The following is a 24746-nucleotide window of genomic DNA, read 5'->3' as shown; positions in this document are numbered from 1 at the left end:
AAGATGTCATGGCCGTCTCCAGCATCCCGGGTCATCCACTAGTTTCTCTAGGGAGCCGATCAACCGTCCTTCACCCAGAGTTGCATTGCGTCCGAGGTCTTGAAAATATTGTCTTAACCGGTCTTGATTATTTAATCAACCTTGCATAACTTGTGTTATGCACTCAACCGAAAACCCGTCTACTCAAGCATAGCAATAAGAAATTTGTCATCCCGGGGTCAAGTATCGGGGTTGTTGTGTGCCTACCACATGATACTACAACCTATACTAAAGTTTCCAAGTACCTAGGCAGCATGCAATTGGGCAAAGAAAGGTGAAACTACCATGCATCGAAAACATAGGAAATAATATCGAAAACAAATAAACACCATAAGCACTACAATCAAGCAACAAATAAAAATAACATCGCAAGTAAAAATTTGCTATGGCCTAACTGAAAGAATTCAATACACGTCACTAAGGCAGAAAATTGTTTCTGTTAAAACACCAAGTAAAAATATTTAAATAATTTTTGAACTTCTACCACAGTAAGATATGATCACTAGGAAGCAGTAGAAAAAAGAATCAACTCAAAATCGTTATTGAAACTCCTGGAATAAGCAACACAAGGTTTAAGCTAAATCTGATCTAATTCAAATTTTAAAATTTTAAACATAGACACATTATATGTTTTTAAAAACTACAGAAAAATTGGGATCTACTGGAAAAAGAATCAACCTCATTGGACTACGGGATCAAAAGCTATGGTCAAAACAAAACTGAAACTATTCTGTTTTTGAAACTAAACAGAAAAAAGAAAACGAATACTAACAGGCACGTTGCGCTCACTGATTGGCCGCGGGGATGTGTGCTCCGGGTGTTATGAGCAAACGGCCGAGACTTAAGAAAAACCTACGGCTAAAACTAAGTGGGGCAGAAAACAGTTCGTGTTTTTTTTTACTAAAACCGAAAGGGTACCTACTTCTAATCTAGCAAGTACGTTTAGGATCCAACGGTGGAGGAGGGGTGGGAAAACTCACCGTGGGGAGATGAACTCCGGCAGTGCCTGAGGCGGCCGAAGGTGGTGGTGGTGGCGCGGCAGTTCCGGCAGTCGGCCGAGGTGGGGGAGATGTCCGGGCGGTGGAGGGGATCTCCGGCGTTCCGCTGGTGGCGTCGGGGAGGTGCGGCATGGGGCGTCGGCCGAGCAGGGATTGACCGAAGCTTCGGTGGTGGTGGCCAACTCCGGCGAGTGCAGCAGGGGCTTGGGGCGGCGGGACGGTGGGGGCGAGGTGGGGAACAGGGTGCGGAGGCCGGGGGCAGTATTTATAGGCGGAGTGGGGCACTCAGGAGGGAAGGGACATCGGGATCGGGCGGATCCCGGCAAACCTGGAGAGGCTCGGGCTCAGTCTGCTGGTTAGGAAAGAGGGGGCGAGAGGAGGAAGGTGACCGAGGGGGAATCCGGTCGGCCAGGGAGGGTCCCATGCGGCAGGGAGAGGGTAGGTGGGGGCGCTCGGGGCAGTCGGCCGATCCGAAGAGATTTCGGATCCCGGCTGAGGTGGGATTCGGCCCAGAGCTATAATGCGCCGGCGGCGGTTTCCTTATATAAAAAAATGTTTCCTATTTAGCCTTTTTAATAAAACAGAAATTAAAAGGGAAATAAAAGGAAACAAATAAAATAATTAATATGGGTATTATATACCAAAAAAATTAGAAAAATATCCTCTACTCGATTAACATTTTCCCAAAGCAAAAATAAAACTTAAAAAAAATGTTTTTTTTAGAAATTCCCTAAATGCTTTATTTTCTTTTTGCAAATATTTTCGCGATAAAACCTTGGCTTGCTTGGCTCCAAATATTTCAGAGATGCCTCACATTTTTGGAGGGTCATTTTCCTCCGCTCTCTCTTGCGTGCAAGAGATCGTTTCCCGGCATTTCTCGTGTGAAGAAAAATAGAGATTCAAAAGGGCAAAAGTCGAAAGAATTTAATTGCAAACTTTATTTCAACCAATATGCATAGATGCTTAGCTACAATGTAAAACATTCCCAATTAGGAAAATTGGGATGTTACAAACCTACCCACCTTAAGATGAATCTCACCCTCGAGATTCGGTTTGGCTAGAAAATAGGTGTGGGTGGTCTCGACGAAGAACCTCTTCTCGTTCCCAGGTGGCTTCTTCCTCGGTGTGGTGGCTCCACAAGACCTTGCATAACTTGATGATCTTAATGCGGGTAACTCTGTTTGCCGTCTCGAGAATCCTGACGGGTTTCTCCTCATACGCGAGATCAGTGTCAAGCTGTATGGCCTCTAGGGGCACTGTATCTCTCAACGGAACATCGGCCATCTGAGTGTGGCATTTCTTCAACTGGGAAACATGGAAGACATCATGAACTCCGGACAATCCTTCCGGCAGTTCCAGTTTATATGCAACTTCGCCTCTACGTTCAAGAATTTTGTAGGGGCCAATGAATCGGGGTGCTAACTTTCCTTTCACACCAAATCTCTTGATTCCTCGAAGTGGAGACACCCGAAGATATGCTCGGTCTCCCACTTCATATGTCACTTCCTTGCGTTTGCTGTCAGCATAACTTTTCTGCCTGGACTGAGCTATCTTGAGTCGGTCACGAATAAGCTTGACCTTCTCTTCAGAATCTCGGATAAGGTTGGGACCAAAAAGTTGTCGATCACCAACTCCATCCCACATCAATGGTGTTCTACACCTCCTTCCGTATAGAGCTTCGAAAGGGGCCATCTTCAGACTGGTCTGGTAGCTGTTGTTGTATGAGAACTCGGCATAAGGAAAATTGTCAACCCAACTAGACCCATAGTCTAGTGCGCAAGCTCTCAACATGTCCTCTAGAATCTGATTGACTCTCTCGGTCTGTCCATCTGTCTGTGGGTGAAAAGCTGTACTGAACTCCAATCTCGTTCCCAAGGTCTCATGCAGTTGGTGCCAAAATTTGGATGTGAATTGAGTCCCTCTATCTGACGCAATGCTCTTCGGTACTCCGTGCAGACATACGATCCTCGTCATATATATCTTGGCCAGCTTGGCACTCGTGTAAGTAGTCTTCACAAGAATGAAGTGAGCTACCTTGGTCAAACGATCGACCACAACCCAAATAGAATCATAGCCAGAACGGGTCCTGGGTAATCCTGTGATGAAGTCCATACCAAGCTTTTCCCATTTCCACTCGGGTATCGGCAGAGGTTGGAGCAAACCTGTTGGCTTCTGATGCTCGGCTTTTACTCGCTAACAAACATCGCATATTGCTACGAACTCGGGAATGTCTTTCTTCATTCCTGTCCACCAGAAAGTTTCTTTCAGATCCAGATACATCTTGGTGTTGCCGGGGTGTATCGAGTACAGGGAATCATGGGCCTCCTGAAGTATCAACTTCCTGAGTTTGGGATCATTCGGCACATAGATGCGATCCTCAAACCATAAAGTTCCGTGTTCATCCTAACGAAAACCTTTAGCCTTCCTGTCTTTCATTTCTTGCTTAATCTCAGCTATCTCCTTGTCTGATTTCTGTGCCTCGCAGATCTTTTCTGTCAAGGTGGACTGAATTTCTAGTGTGGCAACAAATCCTCTTGGAACTATTTCCAATTTGAGCTCTCGGAGGTTATCGACTAACTCCTGGGGTAATCCCGCTGCTATGAGTGTGTTCACATAACTCTTGCGGCTCAACGCATCGGCTACAACATTTGCCTTGCCTGGGTGATAATGCAATCTCATGTCATAGTCCTTGATCAACTCTAGCCATCGCCTCTGTCTGAGGTTCAACTCCTTCTGCGTGAAGATATATTTTAGGCTCTTGTGATCAGTGTAAACATCACAACTATTTCCGATCAGGAAATGTCTTCGGGTCTTGAGAGCGTGCACTAAGGCTGCTAGTTCCAAGTCTGAGCTGTCTGGATGCATAGGCTACAACTTTACCTTCTTGCATGAGCACTCCTCCGAGTCCTTGACGAGAAGCGTCACAGTAAACTTGGAAATCCTTCCGAATGTTCGGCAATATCGGCACTGGGGCTGTAACCAGACGTTTCTTCAACTCTTGAAAACTGGTTTCACATTCCTCAGTCCAAACATACTTGGATTCCTTCTTCAACAACTCTGTCATGGGCTTGGCGATCTTTGAGAAATTCTCAATGAACCTCCGGTAATATCCGGCAAGTCCGAGAAAACTGCGGATCTCCTTGACTGAAGTGGGTGTTACCCATTCCGTGACTGCTGCGACCTTGGCAGGGTCCACTGCTATTCCTTCTCCTGAGATGACGTGTCCGAGGAATCCGACTTCCTTCAACCAAAACTCACATTTGCTAAACTTTGTATATAGCTTATGCTCTCGAAGCTTCTCCAGAACTAGACGCAGATGTTCCTTGTGTTCCTCTTCGTTCTTGGAGAATATCAGTATGTCATCGATGAACACCACGACAAACTTGTCCAAGTATTCCATAAATACCTTGTTCATCAGATTCATAAAATATGCCGGAGCATTAGTCAGTCCAAATGACATGACCGTGTACTCATACAAGCCGTACCAGGTGGTGAAGGCTGTCTTGGGTATATCCTGTTCACGAATCTTCAACTGATGATACCCGGATCGAAGATCGATCTTGGAGAATATTCGGGCTCCAACTAACTGATCAAACAGATCATTGATCATCGGCAAGGGGTACTTGTTCTTGATGGTCACCTCGTTCAATGCACGATAATCGACAACCATTCTCGTGGACTTATCCTTCTTTTCAACCAAGAGCACTGGGGCTCCCAAAGGTGAAGAACTTGGGCGAATATACCCTTTGTCCAACAACTCCTTAATTTGCTTCTTGATTTCTACCAAGTCATTTGCGGGCATCCGATAGGATCTCTTGGATATCGGGGCTGTTCCGGGTAATAGCTCAATCAAGAACTCAATCTCTCTATCAGGTGGCATGTAACATCCCAATATTATAAATTTTGGAATGTTAATATAATTATTAGATTGATTGTTTGTTTGTTTTCTCGAGTGATTGAAACTTGTGTGAAATTTGAAACTTTTCAAAAACTTTTGAATGAGAGGGAATAAAATGACTTTCCCCTTCTCCGGTGAATTCAAATTCAATCTTTTAAAAACAACTAGAGAATATGACATGACTTCTTCAACTATAAAGAATTTGAACGGAGATATTTGCATTTGAATTCTCTTGCATTTTTATTTGTTTTCTTTGTGCAAGAAATGCCGGGAAATACATTCTAGAGAGGACGAACATGACCCTCAAACCCACGGGCATTTTGAAAGTTATTTGAACCCTAAAACTTAGAGGGTCATTTGAAAATTATTTGCAAAAGAAAATAAATCTTTTAGGCAACTTTGTGAACATATTTTTTCTGAAGTTTTTATTTTTGCCGTGGAAAAATGCCCATCATTTATATTATATTTTTTTGATAATTTTAGTATATAAAAACTCTTTATTCCGAATTGATTTGATTTCCTTTTTATCGTTTTAGTTTCCTAGTTTTAAAAATAGGAAAGAAATCACTTTTATTAGGAAACTCCAGGTGGCCCATTAAGACCTTTCCCTATTTTGGCCCAACAGAGGATCATCTCCTACCTCTCTCCTTCCTCACGTTACAGGAACTTCCATCCATGGAGGAAGGAATCCTCTCCTTCCCGATCTCCCTCTTCTTTCCTTCCGGACGCCATCCGAGACCGCCTATAAATTCCCACCGTCCTCCTCTCTCCATTTTTCCCGAGAGAACCCCCTCTCCTCGCCACTAGCTCGCGCGCCACCATCACCCCGTCGGTCACCAGAGAACTCGCCGGCCACCTCCACATCGCCCGTGCACCTCCCCACCCCTCCCTGCCGAGCCCACTCCACCCGGCCGCCACCCCTCCACCACTTCACCCCCCCTCCATCACCCCTCCCGTTCGCACCCCACCCCTCCACCTCGCTGCACTCCCTCCCCATCACCACGACCAGAAAAGCATCCAGGAAACTCCACCCTTCGCCCCCCCTCCCCGTGTAGCCCTCCCTCCAGCTCGCCTCCCTCCCCTCCTTGGAGCCCCACCGCCCCCCTGCCACCCCACCCCCTCGCCGGCGACCCCCACCCCATCGGAGCTCCACCACGACCCAGCCACCATCGGCCATTACCAACACGGGAGCTTCCCAGCCACGGTAAGGCTCCCTGCTTTTTTTTTCTTGTACTTGTTTTGTTTTTTTAGTTTTACCCTTAGATCTATTTTCAACGGTGTAGATTATAGTAGCATAACCTTTCGGTTTTAAAACAAAAACCGCTTGTTTTTATTCACTTAACTTTTAGCTAGAGAACTTTTTCTTATACTTCGGCCATTCGCTGTTTAGCCTATACCACGCACACCCATCAGCCAATCAGTGAGCGCCACGTGTCTGTAGCAATTATTCTCTTTTTCTGTCTAGTTCCAAAAACAGCAAAGTTCCTGTTTTGTTTTGGACATAACGTTTGATCCATAAGTCCAATGATAGTGATTCCTTTTCCAGTAGCTCGCAAATTTCCTGTAGTTTTTAAAAACATATAATTTGTCTATGTTTGAAATTTTCAAATATAAGTTAGCTCAGATTTAGTTTAAACGTTGTTTTGCCTATTCCAGGAGTTTAAAAATAGCTTTTAATTTGATTCTTTTTGCTACAGATCACTAGTGATCTTATTTACCAGTGGTAAACATTTCAGATTTGTTTGAGTATTTTAGCTCACTGTTCCTTGTGAAACAATTTCTGTTTCACCTCTTTTAGGATTGCGGCTAATTCATTTTCTATAATTGTTTTTAAAATATTTTCTTTATTATTTCAGAAACATTATGTTTTGTTTCTGTTAGTTAAACAGTAGTTTTGCAACAAGTTTTTATTTTATTTTTATTTGTTTTCATGAAATCAATTCTAATTCCTTAGTAACTTGCAATTGGTTTCCCCACTGTTTCAAATCCCGTTTGGGAATACTTTCAAAAAGTTTTGTGAAAAATACTTTATTTTATCTTAGTTAAACTTATACCTTAGTTCCTTGTTATTATTTTCTGTTAGACAAAAACTATTTAGTGTTTGACGTAGTAGAAGACTCCCTAGTCTTATTTGAAGTTTCTTTCGGATTCCTATTCGCTCTCTCTTTTGTTTTGATTATTAGAATGATTGCTAGTATGAGTGCTTATATGAATGATATGTTTGTTATATAGATTTCATCGGAGAGTGACGAGTAGTCTATCAAGTTATTTTCTCGAGAAATTCTTCTTCGTCAACATCACGAGGCAAGTCACTTTGATCATACTATCACCTATGTTTTATTCATCGTAGTTCTACCATCCTATGCCCAATTGCATGCTCCTTAGGTACATGGAAATTTTAGTATAGATTGTAGTATCATGTGGTAGGCACACAACAACCCCGATACTTGTCCCCGGGAAATTTCATAATGCTAAGCTTGCGTAGACGGGATTTCGGTTGAGTGCATAACACGAGTGATGCGAGGTTGATTAAATAATCAAGACCGGTTAAGACAAGATTTTCAAGACCTCGGACGCAATGCAACTCTGGGTGAAGGACGGTTGATCGGCTCCCTGGAGAACCCAGTGGATGCCCGGGATGTTGGGGATGGCCATGACATCCTGCGGAAAGCTTCACCCAGGCTCAAAGAGACGGACGGATATTTTCAAGACCCAAGGCTTACCTGCACAGCCAGAAGACATTTTGGGCTCTGGCTTGGTTGGAAAACGCGGCGACTCTGGACAGGCGGTGCTAGCAGATGTAGAAGAACGATAGGAATGGATGGGCACCGACAGGGATTCAGAGGGACCCATTGAAAGACCATGTTTTGATCATCCGGTCTTCAAACACCCTGAAGTGCGAGGACATACACGGAGGCGATCGAATCTTGTGGGGAACGTGTGCAAAACTCTGCAGAGTACTCAAACCTAATCGATTAACCGTGTCCACGGTCATGGACAACTTGAGCCAAAGGAACTGAAGTTATCTGGATTTCTCAACACCATTAAAATATATTTGATGAGGGTAATTATTGACAACTCGGGTACGAGAACTGGTTGGCGGAACCATCTCGTTAACAACAAACAATGTAGTAACATTTTGCTTTAAGCCTCTGTAACGACCCGACTCAACGAGTCAAGCCTCTGGTGTTTCTGTACCATCCCAAGATCATGCTGGTACACACACAGTACATAATGTATATATTCAAGAGTGCAATCACACAGCTTTATTAATCGAAATCTCATAAAGAGTACTTTATTACAATAAAGGAGTACAATAAAGTGGTTGAAGGCCAACTCATGAGATTATCTAACGTAGACTAAGCGGAAGCATCAGGTAGACGAGTCCATCCGACTCCAAGGGCATGTCACTGAGCGTAGAACCGTAGCCTCACTCCTGGTCGGAAAAGTACTCTGCAACATGATACGTTGCAGCCGTGTAGGTCAGCATATTGAATATGCTGGCAAATCATCAAGAGAGGGGGTAAAAAAATAATCAACTATCTCTACATGCATATTTGGCCGGTGGAGCTAAGTTTTTGCATAAAGCCAGTTTTATCCTACAACAAAAGGGGTCGAAAGAAAAGTGTTACTACATAGTTTGTTGTTAACGAGATGGTTCCGCCAACCAGTTCTCGTACCCGAATAGTTGTTAACACCCACATCATTATTAAGTTGTGTCGAGAGTTCAGGGGAAATTCAATGCCTTCGGCTCAAGTTGTCCATGACCGTGGACACGGCTAATCGATTAGGTTGAGTACTCTCAAGAGTTTTGCACACGTTCCCCACAAGATTTGATCGCCTCCGGTTTTGTCCTCGCACTTCAGGGTGTTTGAAGACCGGATGATCAAAACATGGTCTTTCAACGGGTCCCTCTGAATCCCTGTCGGTGCCCATCCATTCCTACCGTTCGTCTACATCTGCTAGCACCGCCTGTCCAGAGTCGCCGCGTTCTCCAACCAAGCCAGAGCCCATAATGACTTGTGGCTGTGCAGGTAAGCCTTGAGTCTTGAAGTCTCCGTCCGTCCGTTTGAGCCTGGGTGAAGCTTGCCGCAGGATGACATGGCCTCTCCAGCATCCCGGGCATCCACTGGGTTTTCCAGGGAGCCAATCAACCGTCCTTCACCCAGTGTTGCATTGCGTCCGAGGTCTTGAAAATCTTGTCTTAGTCCGGTCTTGGTTATTATATCAACCTCGCAACACTCGTGGAATACACTCAACCAATAACCCGTCTACTAGAGCATAGCATGTATAACTTTGTCGTCCCGGGGCCAAGTATCGGGGTGTTGGTGTTCCTACCACATGATACTACACCTATGACTAAAGTTTCCAAGTACCTAGGCAGCATGCAAATAGGGCAAAGAAGGTGATCTACTATGCATTGAAAACATAGGTAAAATAACATGATCAAAGATGACTTGCCTTGATGATAGTTGTCCTGCTCGAGCGTCTCTAAGTAACACGCTTCGCACTCCGGATGATCTACCGATACAAACACAAAGCACACCATAAGCAATTCAATCATGCCACGAGTAAAAATAACATCACATGCAATGATTGGCAAACGACTACGCAAAAGAATTTTATCGCCCGTCGGTAGGACAGAAACTTGTTTCTGTTGAAAACACTAGTAAAAATACTTGGAAAATTCTGAAAGTTATACCACAGTAAGGCTTTATCACTAGAAAACAGTAGCAAAAAGAAACAACTCAATATCATGTTTCAAACTCCTGGAATAGGCAAAACAGTGTTTAAACTAAATCTGCTCTAACTTATATTTAAAAATTCCAAACACAGAAAAATTATATATTTTTAAAAACTACAGGACATTTGTGAGCTACTGGAAAACGAATCAATGTCATTGGACGTAGGGATAAAAAGTTGTGATCAAAACAAGATTGAAAGTTTCTGTTTTCGAAATCTGGACAAAAATTACGAAACTGCTAGTGCTAATGAGAGGCACACGTGGCCAGCTTCTAATGGCTGAGATGGAGTGCATGAAATAGAGAGAGAGAGGTTTCTACCTACTGCTGGAGGTGTTGCACCGGCAAGAAAGGAGATGGCCGGCGAGGAAGGAGGGAGTAGCTCCGGGCGGTGGGGCGTCGGGCGGCGGCGGTGAGGTTCCTCCTCCGCGGGGAAGAGGCGGCGGTGGAGAGAGAGTTCGGGGAGGGCTCCTCCTCCGCGGCGAGGCCGAGGTGCAGCAGCTTTCGGGCTGCTGCCGCTGCTCGCGGCGGCTGCTAGGGCGGCGGTGGGGTGAGGCGCCGGCGGCGGCATGTGGAGGCGGCGGTGGAGAGACGGCGGCTAGGGTTGGGGAGAGGTGACGGTGGGGGGGGGGTTTATATAGGTTTAGGGGAGGGGAGTAGAAGGAAGGAGAGGGAGAACTTCGGGAAGGAGATCATGGGAGAGAAAATAGGAAAGAGAGGGAGACGTGAACGTGGGGAGTAAATGGAAAAGGAGGGAGAGAAAGAAGGAAGGAGAGAAATAAGGAAAGGGAGGGGGAGAACGTGGGGAGGGAGTGCATGCATGGAAATTGCATGCGTGCATGCATGGGGGCTGGGCTGAGCCCTTGTGGCTCGGCCTGGCAGTTCTATTTTTTTTTAAACAAACTAACAGCAGCAAAAAAGAAAAGAAAGAAAACCAAAACAGTAAAATATATATATATATATTCCTAGCTAACAAAAAGTAGGAACTAATATACATATATGCACTAGAACTTAGGAGAAAACAAAATAACATATACAACTAATATATATATAATATATATATAGGAATCCTAGTTCCACCTAATGCAACTTTAAAAAAAAAGTTTTATGCAATAGGTCACACAACTCAATCGAAAAACTCAACAAACAAATACTTCGGAGTTTAGAAAATTTGCAAAACCAAAATGGTGACTTTAACTCACACGGGAGAAGTCGTATTATCTCCACTCCGATAAATTGCCCGCAGTCACATAACGATAAAATATTTCAGTGGAACGCAATGATGCATAAAATGTGGGATGCAAATGAATGATCTATTAACATCCGAATTTACGAAAATTGGGATGTTACAGCCTCTCTTGATGTAGGAGAAAATTTGCTTTACGCTAAAACTTATAACCCCACTTGGCATATATGCATATAGTATAGATGATTACTTTTCACCCCTCTCTTATGTGACTTGCCGGCATATTCAATATGCTGACCTACACGGCTGCAACGTCTTATGTTGCAGATATTTTTCTTCGACGAGTAAGAGTACGATTCGGGGTTACGGTCTACACTCAACTTGTCGTTGGTGTTTATTGGGACTCCACTCCCTTGACCGCTTCCGCTGAGATATTTAAGGTTTATATCAGTTTTACGCTATTTTACATGTGATTGCACTTTGATATATACATTGATGTACTGTGTGTGGCAGCATACTGATCCAGGGATGGCACAGAAACAGAGAGGCCTGACTCGTCTTGAGTCGGGTCGCTACAGAAATGGTATTCAGACCACATGTTGACTGTAGGACGTGACCCTAGAAACTGGAAACTTCTTAGGATAGGATCTCTCAAAATCTTATTTTCAACTACACCTTTTACTTCTCATTTATTTTGATTTCATCGAACGTTCCCTCTCACCTCAAATAGTTAGACAATACCCTTACCCCTTTGACCACATGAAGGATCAACTGAGTGCCACTTCAAAGTAAAGAGGATTTCATCATGCATTGAAGAACTGAAGCTGCACCAATTGAAGACTCTCAAGACCCGAAGAATTCGAAGACCCTGAAGCGTTCGAATATTTATATGACCATTAGAAGTCCAAACCCCATTTATATACCCACGTTAGATACAATGATTTGTGAGCTGTCATTGGTGTGTGTTTTCCGACGGCCACAAATAAAACCTATTCTCAAAAATATCGTTTGTATTGTGTGTATTTTCCTCCCTCTCTTACCCGTCTCATCCCCAAAACCTCAACCCTACCAGATGGAGTATGAAGCTGGACTTGTAGTCTCTGGACCAATGACCCAGCTGGAAGATGAGATGTGGATTCAGAACATGGAGAACCACTTTAGGAGCAACTTGATCTCAAGGAAGTATGAAGTGGAACACGCTCTCCAGTACTTTACCCAAAGTGCTGCTATCTGGTGGAAAATGCACCATGCCATACAAGGATTTAGTGGAGCACAAAGTTGGGAAGAATTCAAGAAGACTCTGTTAAGATCCCGTCTCATTCAGAAGGACTATGATAATCCGAAGGAGAAGACTCGTGCATGCAAGATCTGTGGAGAAATAGGACACACCCAGGAAGAACACACGGATGGATGCACTCATTGTGAAGAAAATCACCCAACTGAGGAATGCCCAACTAGTCAGGTGACTTGTTTCTTGTGTGAAGGAACCACCCACTACCCAGCTCAGTGTCACATTTACCCCAAGGTGCAACAGGTTGTCAAGCAGCAGAAAGATGCAGTGAAGGAAACCCTCAAGAAGAAGATTCTAGAAGAACCGGTGATGAACGAAAATATTGAAGACCCTGATGGACAAGGTCTGACCAGATTTTTCTCCAATGCATGCTACTCATGTGGAGAAGAAGGACATTATTCACAAGACTGCACGAAGAGAAGCCAAGAGTATCTGGGAAACTTCCCGACGGAAGAAGTGGAGTTTGATCCAGTTGAAATAGAAGAACTGGCCAAAATAAAGGAGTCCGGAAAGAAGAACAAGTACCCTCAGAAGAACCAAATCTCTGCAGACATAGACCTGAGTCATGTCAGATGTTACAAGTGTATGAAATTTAGCCACCACAAATACATGTAACATCCCAATTTTCCTAATTGGGAATGTTTTACATTGTAGCTAAGCATCTATGCATATTTATTGAAATAAATTTAGCACTTGAATCCTTTCGTCTTTTGATTTGCATTTCCATTTTTCCTCGCACGAGAAATGCCCGGAGAAATACTCTCTTGCACGCAAGAGAGAGAGCGGAGGAAAATGACCCTCCAAAGTGCGGGCAATTTCTGAAATATTGGAGCCAAGAAATACAAAGATCATTTGCAAAAATAATTGCAAAAAGAAAATAAAGCATTTTGAGGAATTTCTGAAAAAAAACATTTTTTTAAAGTTTTTATTTTGCTTTGGAAAAATGTTATTCGGGTAGAGGATATTTTTCTGAATTTTTTGGTATATAATACTCTATATTAAATATTTGAATTATTTCCTTTTATTTCACTTTTGTTTTTTTCTGTTTCGGAAAAGTTATAAAATAGGCAAGCCCTTTTTTTTTAGGAAGCCGCCGCCCCGAGCGCTTAATAGGCTATGTGCCGAATCCCCCAGCCGCCGGGACCGAATCCCCTACATTGCGGCCACCCTTCCAACCGCCACTCCCTCCCACCCACTGCCCCGCGGGCTCCGCTGGCCGACCCTCCCCTCTTCCCGCGGTCATCTCCCTCCTCTCCTTCCTAGTTTCTGCCCGACCCCGAGCCAGCATCCTAGGAACTTGGGATCCTCTCGGATCCCTCTTTTCCTTCCTTCCCCGCCCCCCTCCTCGGCCTATAAATACTCCCTAGCCCCGCTGCACCCCGTTCCCACCCTGCCCACGTCGAGCCGCCGCCCAAGCCCGTCCCGCCACCACTGCCGGCAGTAGCCCGAGCTGCACCTTCGACCTCACCTGGTGGAGCAGCCACCCCGAGCTCCTCGCTCCGCCCGACGCCTCCCCTCGGTGGAGGACTGCCGCCGCCGCCCCCCCCGTCTCTCCACCGCCCCCGGAGCCCCTCCCCTCGCCGGCGACCACCTCCCCTCGCCGGAGTTGTCTCCCAGCCACGGTAACTCCCTCCTCTCTCTGTTGTGTTTTTCTTTTGTTTTGTTAGCCCTTAGATCCATATCCTACGGGTTAGATTAGTTCTTAGAATACCTGTTCGGTTTAGCTCAGAAAACCGTCGGTTTTATTTCACTTATTCATTAGCCAGCAAGTTTTTGTTAGCCCTCGGCTGTTTGCTCTTAACAATTGCAACAAACACCCACGCAGCCTATCCCAGCACGCCACGTATACCCTTGTTAGATATCTAGTCAGTTTCTTTTTTTTTTCTGTCTAATTGCAAAAACAGAAAAGTTTCTGTTTTGTTTTGGCCATAACTTTTGATCCCGAAGTCCAATGATATTGATTCTTGTTCCAGTAGACTCCAAGTTTTCTGTAGTTTTTAAAAACATATAATTTGTCTATGTTTGAAGTTTTCAAATATAAGTTAGATCAGATTTAGTTTAAACCTTGTTTTGCCTATTCCAGGAGTTTAAAAAATGATTTTGAGTTGATTCTTTTTGCTACTGCTTCCTAGTGATTAAATCTTACTGTGGTAGAAGTTTCTAAAATTTTAAAGTATATTTACTGGTGTTTTTAACAGAAACAAGTTCTTCCATCGCGACGCATGTTGAATTCTTTTACTCAGGCTTTAGCAAATCCTTACTTGTGATGTTATTTTTACTTGTTGCTTGATTGTAGTGCTTATGGTATGTTTTGTGTTTGTATCGGTAGAACATCCAGAGTGCGAAGCGTGTTACTTAGAAGCGCTCGAGCAAGACAACTATCATCAAGGCAAGTCATTTTTTATCATGTTATTTACCTATGTTTTCGATGCATGGTAGATCACCTTTCTTTGCCCAATTGCATGCTGCCTGGGTACTTGGAAACTTTAGTATAAGTTGTAGTATCATGTGGTAGGCACACAACAACCCCGATACTTGGCCCCGGGATGAGAATTTCTTAATGCTATGCTTGAGTAGACGGATTTTTGGTTGAGTGTATATCACGAGTGATGCGAGGTTGATTAAATAATCAAGACCGGTTCAGACAAGATTTTCAACACCTCGGACGCAATGCAACTCTAGGTGAAGGACGGTTGATCGGCTCCCTGGAGAAACTAGTGGATGCCCGGGATGCTGGAGAGGCCATGACATCCTGCGGAAAGCTTCACCCAGGCTCGAAGAGACGGACGGAGACGTCAAGACTCAAGGCTTACATGCACAGCCACAAGTCATTATGGGCTCTGGCTTGGTTGGACAATGCGGCGACTCTGGACAGGCGGTGCTAGCAGATGTAGAAGAACGGTAGGATTGGATGGGCACCGACAGGGATTCAAAGGGACCCGTTGAAAGACCATGTTTTGATCATCCGGTCTTCAAACACACTGATGTGCGAGGACATACTCGGAAGCGATCAAATCTTGTGGGGAACGTGTGCAAAACTCTGCAGAGTGCCCAACCTAATCGATTAGCCATGTCCACGGTCATGGACAACTTGAGCCGAAGGCATTGAATTTCCCCTGAACTCTCGACACAACTTAATAATGATGTGGGTGTTAACAACTATTCGGGTACGAGAAATGGTTGGCGGAACCATCTCGTTAACAACAAACAATGTAGTAATATTTTGCTTCCAACCCCTCTTGTTGTAGGATAAAACTGGCTTTATGCAAAACTTAGCCCCACCGGCCAAATATGCATGTAGAGATAGTTGATTATTATTTTTACTCCTCTCTTTGATGACTTGCCGGCATATTCAATATGCTGACCTACACGGCTGCAACGTATCATGTTGTAGAGTACTTTTCCGACCAGGAGTGAGGCTACGATCTACGCTCAACGACATGCCCTTGGAGTCGGATGGACTCGTCTACCTGATGCTTCCGCTAGTCTTCGTTAGATATCTCATGAGATGCTCTTCAGCCACTTTATTGTAATCCTTTATTGTAATAAAGTACTCTTTATGAGATTTCGATTAATAAAGCTATGTGATTGAACTCTTGAATATATACATTATGTACTTAGTGTGTACCTGCATGATCTTGGGATGGTACGGAAACACCAGAGGCTTGACTCGTCTTGAGTCGGGTCGCTACAGAAATGGTATTCAGAGCACACGCTGACCTTAGGACGTAACCTATAGGAATGGAAAAGCCTTAGGAAGAAAACTATTTTCTCTTATGTCTATAAATCTTCTATTTCCTCTTCTAGTCATTTTTGACTCCTCTCCGATTTTCCAATGTTTTAGGTGGCCACCTTCGTCCCTGTTAAGTTCACGGATTCCATTTATTCATGATGTTATTACAATCTCAGGGACTTCTGTTACAAAAATTTCACTCCATGATCTTATGAGAAACAAGAGTGCTTCGGATTACACTTATTGCCATGGTCAAAACATAACTACTCCATTCTAGCTTTCTTCCTTTGTGGACAATCGCTGGCAAAATGTCCTGCTTCCTTGCAACAAAAACAAATGATTTCTGACAAGTCTCGAGGGTTCTTAGCTTCTGCTTTTGCTCCTTGGATTGCCGACTTCCTTCCTGAGCACATGTATTGTAGCGACCCGACTCAAGACGAGTCATGCCTCTGGTGTTTCCGTACCATCCCAAGATCATAGACCTCTTCAACATCAATGTGGTTCACCTGAGCTCGAGGAAAAGGATTGGGCTTCTTTGTTGTAGAGTTGTCGTTGCCGTTTCCATTTCCCTGCTTGTTCTGGGGACATTCAGTGGCATAGTGTCCCGTCTTCTGACACTTGAAGCAAGTGATGTGAGTCAGATCCTTCTGAGCTGGAGCTGAATGCTGCTGAGTGCCAGTACCGCCGTTCTTGAAGTTGTTGTTGTTGCGGTGGTTCCCATTTCCTCCACGGTTGTGGCCTCCATGGTTGTGCACCAGGTGGTTATGCTGAACGTGTCCTCCAAACATACCGGATCCAGTCCCGGTATTCCCTGAATAGGGGGTGTAGCGAGGCTTCTGTTGAGTGCCAGAGTTGAACTTTCCAACCCCATACTTTCGCTTGCGGTTCTCCATCTGCTGGTGTTTCCCCTCCAAGATGAGGGCCTTATCAACCAGCTCCTGGTAGTTGTTGAAGGTGGTTACAGTCAACTGAATGCTCAGCTCATCATTGAGTCCTTCCAAGAACTTTTCCTTCTTGGCCGCATCATCGGCCACATCTCCAGGTGCATAACGGGCGAGCATCCTGAATTCATCGACGTACTGGGCCATGGAGCGATTCCCCTAGCGTAAGTTGCGAAACTCACGCTTCTTTAGACTCATTGCACCAGCTGAGACATGTGCGGTACTGAAGGCTTGCTTGAACTGCTCCCAAGTGACTCCAGCAATGGGGTAAGTGGTGGTGTAGTTCTCCCACCAAGCAGCTGCAGGGCCTTCAAGTTGATGTGCGGCAAAACGCACCTTCTCAGCTTCAGAACAACCTGCAGTGATAAGTTCACGCTCCATCTTGCGGAGCCAATCATCTGCCACAATGGGCTCAATGCTGCTGGAGAAAGTTGGAGGGTTCAACCTCTGGAAACGGGTGAGATTGTCAGCCTGGGGTGGATGATGGTTGTTGTTATTGTTCTAGTTCTAGATGATCAGCTGCATCAGGGTGTTTTGTTGCTGGATCAACTGGGTGAGTTCAGGCGGAAAGTTGGACTCAGGGGCGCGTCTCGGAGGCATCTGATGTATGTGGAGGGGTGAGATTAGCATAGAACAATGGTCTAAGAGTAATTACACTACCCATATGAATGCAACACACAAGTATCACACCACACATTTTATTCAGTATCATCACAAAGGTTCACACGGGGATACAAAATTCGATAATCCTTAACATCGGCCTAAAGCGTATAACGATAAAGTAAATTTGGTGGTCTAGTCTAATTGTCCTCCTGAGAAAAGCATGGTGATGGGTCCTTCGGTGGATCTTTCTTCATAGTCCTCGTCGTTGCTGATCAACGGGGATACGTCTCCTTCGGGACGAAGGTTCTCGCCCATGTCCAGTTCCTCCTCCAGGTATGCAACTCGAGTCTTCAGCTTCTCGATCCGCTCCAGAAAGTCTTTCACCTCCAGTTCATGTTCATAGTGGGCTTCCCGGGCTGCATCTTCAAGTTCAAGCTCGCGGAGCGACAGTTGCTTGATCTTCCTGGCGTCCTTGATCACGTGATGCTCCAGAGTCCCGCTGTGCTTCTCCAAGGTCTGGGCATAAGACAAGAGAGCGTCCTTAGTCTTGCTTGAGATGATTTCTCCGTCTTCGTTTCTCCGGGATACGGTGAATAGGTCTGGAGAAATAGGGCAGCCTTTGTATTCTTCCTTGATACGTCCGAGTGCACAATGGACCGCCATGTCCTTTCCGAGAATCCAGTTGGGTGCGATGAACTTGAAATCCACCGGCTCAGTGCGCGGCTCGAATGTCCTTCCGGGAATGTGCACCTCGATCCTGTAGCGTGAATCCTCCGGGTAAGACGAAGTCGGCTTCCCTGTGATAGTCGGCAGAGCAATCCTCAAGTCCTTGGTGATCTGTACCAGCACCTTTCCGAAAGGCATAGCGGCGTCGGGCTGGCAAAACTCCGTGAACTTAACAGGGATGAAGGTGGCCATCTAAAACATTGGAAATCGGAGAGAAGTCAGAAATGATCAGAAGAGAAAATAGAGGATTTATAGACATAAGAAAATAGTTTTCTTCCTAAGGCTATTCCATTCCTAGAGATTACGTCCTACGGTCGGCGTGTGCTCTGATACCATTTCTGTAGTGACCCAACTCATGACGAGTCAAGCCTCTGGTGTTTCCGTACCATCCCAAGATCATGCTAGTACACACTCAGTACATCAATGAATATATCAAGAGTTCAATCACACAGCTTTATTAATCGAAATCTCATAACGAGTACTTTATTACAATAAAGGATTACAATAAAGTGGCTGAAGGCCATCTCATGAGATATCTAACGAAGACTAGCGGAAGCATCAGGTAGACGAGTCCATCCGACTCCAGGGCATGTCGCTGAGCGTAGATCGTAGCCTCACTCCTGGTCGAAAAAGTACTCTGCAACATGATACATTGCAGCCATGTAGGTCAGCATATGGAATATGCCGGCAAGTCATCAAAGAGAGGGGTAAAAATAATAATCAACTATCTCTATATGCATATTTGGCAGGTGGGGCTATAAGTTTTGCATAAAGCCAATTTTATCCTACAACAAGAGGGGCTGGAAGCAAAATATTACTACATTGTTTGTTGTTCACGAGATGGTTCCGCCAACCAATTCTCGTACCCGAGTTGTTGTTAACACCCACATCATTATTAAGTTGTGTCGAGAGTTGAGGGGAATTTCAATGCCTTCGGCTCAAGTTGTCCATGACCGTGGACACGGCTAATCGATTAGGTTGGGCACTCCGTGTATGTCCTCGCACTTCAGGGTATTTGAAGACCAGATGATCAAAACATGGTCTTTCAACGGGTCCCTCTAAATCCCTGTCGGTGCCCATCCATTCCTACCGTTCTTCTACATCTGCTAGCACTGCCTGTCCAGAGTCGCCGCGTTGTCCAACCAAGCCAGAGCCCATAATGACTTGTGGTTGTGCAGGTAAGCCTTGGGTCTTGAAGCCTCCATCCGTCTCTTCGATCCTGGGTGAAGCTTTCCGCAAGATGTCATGGCCGTCTCCAGCATCCCGGGTCATCCACTGGTTTCTCCAGGGAGCCGATCAACCGTCCTTCACCCAGAGTTGCATTGCGTCCGAGGTCTTGAAAAATCTTGTCTTAACCGGACTTGATTATTTAATCAACCTCGCATCACTCGTGTTATGCACTCAACCGAAAACCCGTCTACTCAAGCATAGCAATAAGAAATTTGTCGTCCCGGGGCCAAGTATCGGGGTTGTTGTGTGCCTACCACATGATACAACAACCTATACTAAAATTTCCATGTACCTAGGCATCATGCAATTGGGCAAAAGGTGAAACTACCAGGCATCGAAAACATAGGAAATAATATGATCAAAATGACTTGCCTTGATGATAGGTGTCTTGATCGAGCGCTTCTAAGTAACAAGCTTCGCACTCTGGGTGATCTACCGATACAAACAAATACACACCATAAGCACTACAATCAAGCAACAAATAAAAATAACATCACAAGTAAAAATTTTGCTATGGCCTAAGTGAAAGAATTCAATACACATCACTAAGGCAGAAACTTGTTTCTGTTAAAAACCCAAGTAACATTATTTAAATAATTTTGAAACTTCTACCACCGTAAGCTATAATCACTAGGAAGCAGCAGAAAAAAGAATCACCTCAAAATCATTTTTTAAACTCCTGGAATAAGCAAAACAAGGTTTAAACTAAATCTGATCTAATTCAAATTTGAAAATTTCAAACATAGACAAATTATATGTTTTTAGAAACTACAGAAAAATTGGGATCTACTGGAAAATGAGTCAACCTCATTGGACTACGGGATCAAAAGCTATGGTCAAAACAAAACTGAAACTATTCTGTTTTTGGAACTAAACAGAAAAAAAGAAAACGAATACTAACAGGCACGTGGCGCTCACTGATTGGCTGCGGGGGTGTGTGCTGCGGGTGTTATGAGCAAACGGCCGTGACTTAAGAAAAACCTACGGCTAAAACTAAGTGGGGCAGAAAACCATTCGGGTTTTTCTTACTAAAACCGAAGGGTACCTACTTCTAATCTAGCACGTACGTTTAGGATCCAACGGTGGAGGAGGGGTGGGAAAACTCACCGTGGGGAGATGAACTCCGGCAGTGCCTGAGGCGGCCGCCGAAGGTGGTGGTGGTGGCGCAGCAGTTCCGACGGTCGGCCGAGGTGGGGGAGATGTCCGGGCGGTGGAGGGGATCTCCGGCGTTCCGCTGGTGGCGTCGGGGAGGTGCGGCGTGGGGCGTCAGGCGAGCAGGGAGTGACCGAACCTTCGGTGGTGGTGGCCAACTCCGGCGAGTGCAGCAGGGGCTTGGGGCGGCGGGACGGCGGGGCCGAGGTGGGGAACGGGGTGCGGAGGCCGGGGGCAGTATTTATAGGCGGAGTGGGGCGCTCGGGAGGGAAGGGACAGGGGGAACGGGCGGATCCCGACGAACGTGGAGAGGCTCAGGCTCGGTCTGCTGGTTAGGAAAGAGGGGGGCGAGAGGAGGAAGGTGACCGAGGGGGAATCCGGTCGGCCAGGGCGGGTCCCACGCGGCAGGGAGAGGGTAGCTGGGGGCGCTCGGGGCAGTCGGCAGATCCGAAGAGATTTCGGCTCCCGGTTGAGGTGGGATTCGGCCCACAGCTATAATGCGCCGGCGGCGGTTTCCTTATATAAAAAAAACGTATCCTATTTAGCCTTTTTAATAAAACAGAAATTAAAAGGGAAATAAAAGGAAACAAATAAAATAATTATTATGGGGTATTATATACCCAAAAAATCAGAAAAATATCCTCTACTCGATTAACATTTTTCAAAAGCAAAAATAAAACTTAAAAAAATGTTTTTTTTCAGAAATTCCCTAAATGCTTTATTTTCTTTTTGCAAATATTTTCGCGATAAACCTTGGCTTTCTTGGCTCCAAATATTTCAGAGATGCCTCACATTTTTGGAGGGTCATTTTCCTCCGCTCTCTCTTGCGTGCAAGAGATCGTTTCCCGGCATTTCTCGTGTGAAGAAAAATAGAGATGCAAAAGGGCAAAAGTCGAAAGAATTTAATTGCAAACTTTATTTCAATCAATATGCATAGATGCTTAGCTACAATGTAAAACATTCCCAATTAGGAAAATTGGGATGTTACAAACAACAACACCAACAAGAACGTCAACAACAACAACAACAACAACAACAAAAACAACAAAAATAGCAACAACAACAACAACACCAACAACAACAACAATAACAACAACGACAATAACGATGACAACGATGACAATAATTACAGAGATGATAACAATGACAACAACGATAACGATAACAACAACGACAACAACGACAACCGCGACAACAATGACAACAACAACAACAACAACATTAACAACACCGAAGACGACGACGACGTTGACGACAACGTGTAACGACCAAACCTCGAAGGATTTGAGTCTCTGTGCTTTACTGTGCTAGTCCCTGGATCGACTCGCTAGCACACACAGTATAGATGAAAACCAGATATAGCAAGTGCATCATTTATAATAACGTATTATCCAGAATTTATAAAATATAACAATCTGCATAGCACTTAGCTAGCTTTATTCTAATAAACAACGGAAAAGTAGGAGAATAATAACGATGAGTCCCATCATAGCCCACTGGCGGTGTTGAGTGAAGACTCGCGACCCTAACGGTACCTTACTCCTCGTGTGAATATCCTGCAACATGATACGTTGCATCCATATAGGTCAATACTTTGAATGTATTGGCAAGTTACACAGGAAAAATAATATAACAGACCTACATGTATATGCATAGTATAACAAGAGAAAGGCTAATGGTTATTTTGCAGAAAGCTGATTTTATCCTCATAACTACATAATAGTCAAGTTTTAATTTGCTTGTTACAATAACTCACATATGGTTGAATTGGCATCTCCAACTCCAACCTATTACCATTATTAAGTTTCCCACCAAGTTTTATTAAGTGTGTCATCTGTCAAGATCATCCAACAACTGTAATGGCCTAGCTGCTCAAAATTTGTCCATAACCGGGGACACGGCTAATCATGATTAGTTTATACACTCTGCAGAGGTTAGTACGCTGTACCCACTGGACCAAACCCGAAGATTGAGACGAAGTCTTTCAGAAGCAGTCACCTAGTCCCACAGGAGGCCCATCCCACCTATCATAGCTACATCAGCTGGCACATGCGGGTAAGGTTTCCACGACTGATCAACTAAGGCAGAGCCCATAATAGCCAGTGGTCGGACAAGGAAGCTACTAGTCACTAAGTCTGTTTGATCTTTTTGAACCTGGGCGGCATCCACTTTCATTCAGAGGGTAGATACCATGATGTTCTTGAAACCACCCACCAATACCATATCTGCCCACAGGTGAATTAAATCCTTAATTACTACTCAAATATATTTTGTAGTAATCCTCACATAATCTCAATGTATACAGGAACCAATCCCCGTCTACATAGAATAGCAAAATATATCCAACACGATCTTCAATGACGAGGGGATATAGATCAATAGCATAGCAATAAAAATCTTCCTATACATGCATAATTTTCATAGGGTGTTATAGTACTACATGCACAGAAAAATAATAGGTAAAGGATGATCAACATGTAACTTGCCTTGATTCTGATTCAGAAGGTCACACTCCTGACAATAGTTTGCGTCGCACTCCGCACAATCTACACGTTGCAAACAATCACACCAATCAATCACCACAATCACATAACACCAAATAAGACCATCGGCAATAAAACAACTTGATTAAAACAAAAGCATAAATAGCATGGCAGCAGGTATAAAATCATCTACATGCTGATACGATGACAACGCAAAAAGAATCAACTAAACCGAATGAACGGTTTGCAAAATATGGCCTCCGATAGGCTTAAAATAATCTGTGTTAACAAAAAAAATCGTAAAACTGAAAACTAGTGGTTCTAACATGTTCTACTCATCAATACGAGATCACAGGAAAAAGAATTTCTTGAATCAGAGTTACGAGTAAAAAGATAAACGCGTTTCAAAAATATACCGAGAATCTGAAAGAGCTAAAACAGATTAAATTTCGTCCTGAAGCTGTTCATCAGGACTTGATGAATCGCTCGTGCGTGCATTCTCACCACGAACAGTGGGGAAAAACGGAACCATCTCGGAGCTCCTCCGATGGTGGTCCGGTGGCGGTCGAACGGACTCCGGTGACGGCGGCTCCGTGAACTCCGACGAACACGGACGAACTCGGAGGTGCGCGGCGTTGCTCCGCGGTGCTCGAGGCTGCTGCGTGTGCGAGGCGGTGGCGCTGTGCGTGCGAGACGGCGATGGATCGGGGGCAGGGAAAAAATAGGGTTGCAGTGTCTCGATGCGAAAAAGAGTCCTGGTCGAACAGGAGCTCGGTTCCTGGCTCGATGGGAAAAGAGTCCCTGGTAGCATTGGTCAATGCATGGGCACGTGGGGCTGCAGCCTCTAGTGGAGCTGTGGCTCGTGCTAGGTCAAAGCCAGGAGCTGGCTCGGTCAAGCCAAGGGCTGCTCGTGGTGTGCTAGTGCACGTGACGTGCTGCTGGTGCCTAGGGCGCTGGCCTGCCAGCTTGGTGCTGCTGGGCTGGCCCGTGGTGTTTTTTTTTAAATAAATCCACAAAAAGTAAATAAGTAAATAATATATATTTCTAAAAGAAAAACAAAGAGAAAATAATAACGATAAAATACGTATACAAAAATACATACATATGCAAATTAAAAACAAACGCATATAGTAATATATAGGTATATATAGATACATATATTAAAATCTAATATAGATATATATATATATAAGTATAAAATAAATATCCTAATAAATACAAAAGGAAACCTAGTTCCACCTAATGCAAATTTAAAAAAAAATAGTTTTAATGCAATAGACCACGCAAAAAGCATTTAAAAACTTAATTAAAAATAATTTCGGGCATTATAAAAACTTGCAAAACCAAATCGGATAACCCCAAATAAAATTCTAAACATTATGCACTTTTATTTGACATGGGAGAAGTCACATTATCTCCACTCCAATAAATTGCCCGCAGTTGCATAGTGAATAGAATTCTGAGAAGAACAAAATAATGCATAGAAGAATATGAGATGCATATGAATGATCTATTAACATCCGAATTTAAGAAAATTGGGATGTGACAAACCTACCCCCCTTAAGATGAATCTCGCCCTCGAGATTCGGGTTGGCTTGCAAATAAGTGTGGGTGTTCCTACTTGAGATCCTCCTCTCGTTCCCAAGTAGCTTCTTCTTCGGTATGATGATCCCACTGAACTTTGCATAACCTGATTGCCTTGGTGCAAGTAATTCTCTCTGCTG

The sequence above is a fragment of the Hordeum vulgare genome, chromosome 1H, assembly GCF_904849725.1.
Source record: "Hordeum vulgare subsp. vulgare chromosome 1H, MorexV3_pseudomolecules_assembly, whole genome shotgun sequence".
NCBI classification, from domain to species: Eukaryota; Viridiplantae; Streptophyta; class Magnoliopsida; order Poales; family Poaceae; genus Hordeum; species Hordeum vulgare.
This window is presented reverse-complemented; position numbering follows the sequence as displayed.